Source organism: Bactrocera oleae, chromosome 3 (assembly GCF_042242935.1).
Source record: "Bactrocera oleae isolate idBacOlea1 chromosome 3, idBacOlea1, whole genome shotgun sequence".
Lineage (NCBI taxonomy): Eukaryota > Metazoa > Arthropoda > Insecta > Diptera > Tephritidae > Bactrocera > Bactrocera oleae.
This window is the reverse complement of record NC_091537.1, coordinates 2,494,171-2,497,767: the sequence shown is the minus strand read 5'-3', so window position 1 is coordinate 2,497,767 and position 3,597 is coordinate 2,494,171.

The window sequence follows — 3,597 nt, the reverse complement described above, 5'->3', positions numbered from 1 at the left end:
GCAATTGTATGAACTAGCGATAAGCAAAATAAATTTTGTTTGACAAAATAGCGACTGTTTGAAAAAAAAACAATTTTTTTTACCATGCTTTATACTTTTTGGTATTTTTTAAAAATAGTAAAAATTTAAATTTGGGGTTGAGGCTAATTCATACTAGAGAGAGGTCTATAAAGAAGATTTGCTGAAAATTTCAACTAAATCGATCCAGTAGAACTCGAGAAACCGTGGCTATCCTATTGAAAAAGTCTGGTCTGAAAAAAACGCATTTAAAGTTTCGCGTAAAGTCTTTTGTTCGATTCGACCCAGCCGAATCAGTTTGGAAGCCGGGTCAGTAGAATGTCTATATCGCCGTAAAATAATTACAATTTTCAAAAATCATCTCGTTGATATATACTTAAATAGTTAAATATTGAAAATAAAATAAAAAACAATTTTTTTGAAATTCTACAATAGAATACCCCCAAAAACACCTTGTATCCCACACCTTTTGACATCCAACTAACTTGGCGCGAATAAAAATTAAACGCCTGAGCAGTTTTGTATTGGACACACGTCATTTTGTCGACACTTAAATTAAATTAATTAAAATATAATTACAGTAGTTCTTTTTCTGATTTTACGAAGGAATGAGCATATTGCATGTGCGTTTCTCTTGTGGGTTCAGCAGTATAACTACACCCAAGCTAACCTATAATTAAATTATATTTTATAATTTAAATATGCATTTGTTTGCAAGCCATTGGGATTACGGCTTATTAAACAAAGCTATCTGCAAGCAAGTTGTAATTATAGCAGCTCGAATAGCACCATTACAGAGCAGTGTCTCCACTAAAAATTTCGGCTTATTAATTTCGATTTATAACGCAATTAAGGCGGTTTGGTATGAACAAGTTTTTATTAAGAACGCAAGCAGATTTTTCCCAACTCAAAAGCTGTATATTATAATATATTCTCCCTCAGCATTCAAAATCAGGTGCTTTCATATGCTTTTCAAGCCATAAATTTAAAAAAACCAAAAAAAAAACTATTCATCACAGCCGTTTCTCTCAGTTATCTTTATGAATTTTATTCAGAAAAGAAATTCAATTCAATTAAGCGAATCAAGCAATTTAATCTGCAAATGTGCGCATAACCTATTGACTGACAAGGAGATGATTCTACTCTAAACAGGCTAAAATTAGTTGCAGTGCGTACATAAATGTGCAGCATGTAAAGGCTTAGCTAGCTTGTACGAATATATGTGTGTGTATGTGTGCTGAGGCATACAAACAAATCATTCATCAAATGTGATGTACGACAAAGAATCCATAATATGGCAGAAGTGTCTCCTTGAAAAATCGAAATTACACATTTAAGCCTCTACGCTCGCATATAACTACCTTCAGCTGTGCATATATTTGTGTGTGCGTGCATGTGTGAGCCTTTCATAAGCACACAAGTATATGTATATGCACAGGGAAAGCTGCAAAAAATTTAATATTTCCAGTTTGAACACACTTATCTGGGATTTACATCAAATTGTGTAGGCATGAAATGGCACGCCCAGTAGGGAGTCGATTGAAAACTATCAATTTTTCATTTTCTAAGGCAAGGCGACCGAAGCAATGCCGTCGAATTGAGTACTTGTATTTAACGCAAATATACTCGAAGCGAGCTAATTACTTTTATGAATTATTTGGCACATTTCTTGCTGGCAACAATTTTGTTGTCTTACATACAAATCGATTCATAATTCAGCTCTCTGTCGTAGGCTTTGTTTTTATTGCTGTCTATTAACTGCACTACCTTTCATCCTCGAACCAATGCTAGCGACATTATTTCGCTCTTTATGTGCGCACATGCTTTACGCAAATATATATATATACATGTGTGTGTGCCTGTGTGCATTTTGCTTTGCCAATATTTGCAGGGAATCATAATGGAAACAAGTTTTCGCACTTTTGTGTGTGCACAACCTGATTGTGTGGCCAGCAACAAATCAACGCATGTGTACATTTGGGCTGATTGAATTTTTATGTTTATGTTTTTATAGGAAATCACAAATTCTGTAGGCGATAGCCAGGCATAAAATGCCTAATGACAGACACTTTTGCTGCAACTCACTGACACACACATACACCGATGCATATGTAAATGTGCTAGAGATTTATGTTTATTTTTTGAATTTCCTGGTATTTTTGTGCTAAATCGCATAATATTTTATAAAAACCGGTTTTGTGTGTTTTAGAAAATACCAATGATATGGCTAAATGTAAAGTTTTGAATTTTTTTTTTAAATCTGTAAGTTTTTTTTTTTTGTTTTAAACTTATGAAGGAGCGGCAATCGCTTTAGCTGTCTTCAATTTTACGTCATTTTTGGATTTGTTATAAAATATTTAAAAAAATCATAAATATATTCTACTATATTTTTAACTAACAGTAAAAGCTTCTTATTGTGAATTCGTATATGCGCCTAATAGTAGTCTTTCTTATATGTATCTCATGAATAAGTTTCGTTTTTATACCCTGAACGTGGCAAACTTAATGCCATGAAGTTTGTAACACCCAAAAGAAAGCTTCGCAGACCCTATAAAAAGCATATATAAAAAGTTCAGCCAGATGAGCTGCGTCGATTTAGTCATGTGCATCTGTCATTTTTTTACGTGAAACCTCAGACAATAGGTCTGTAGACAGCACTATAGGTATTATAATATCTTCGCTGCGTTTAACTTAGCCTAAGCTGTACTACCATATGTCCGTAGAAACATTCTGGTTTGTGCTTTATTTGAATTTAGAATATATGCATCCAATAGTAGAGCTAAAACATTCAATATTTGTGTATCACTATTTTTCGGTTCACCCGCACTAAGGACATATTGCAAACAGAGCATGGTGCGATATGCTAATGGAGCACTGCCACAAGTGTCATTCAGTTTCACATATTTTTGCAAAAGCACACACTCAGGAAATTATCTGGCATAAGTTAATGTGTCTGTGGGCATGTAGTTGTGTTTGTTTACATATAGTGCATATGTGTGTGTACGCATTTGTTTTTGAATATTAACACACACTTATACGCTGGGCTATTATTGTAACTGATCCTTTTCGATTTGTATATTAATGTGTGCATAATACATATTTAGGCTTTTATGATATGTAAGCACACCAGCAACGAGAATTGTCAATATTTGAACTGACACTGCACACCCACACGCACACACGCGCGGCGTTCACATGTGAAAAGACCTTCGCAGTAGTGTAGCAGTGCTTCGAGAGAGAGAAAAGTTGGCCGCCTTTCATTGCCATAACGTAATTAAAGCTATGATATTTACGAGCATAGTGAAGATGCTTTGCTTTGTATTTGAAAAGTTTTGCCTTTGTTTACAATTCGCTTTGTTGTTGTGCGTGTAGCTAAGTTCTACTGTTCGGCTCCCGCGCGCCTGCACAGATATTGTCGCAGCGACAAACTTTGCCTTCATCAGCTCCCTGCTGCTGTTGGCGACGCAATCGCTTTTCTATGCAAAACTTTTGTTTCAATGCCACTCCATTTCATTTGGGCACTCAGCGCGCCTCAAAAGCAGGCCACTCTCTAACACCTCCCCCCACTCGGTACCAAGT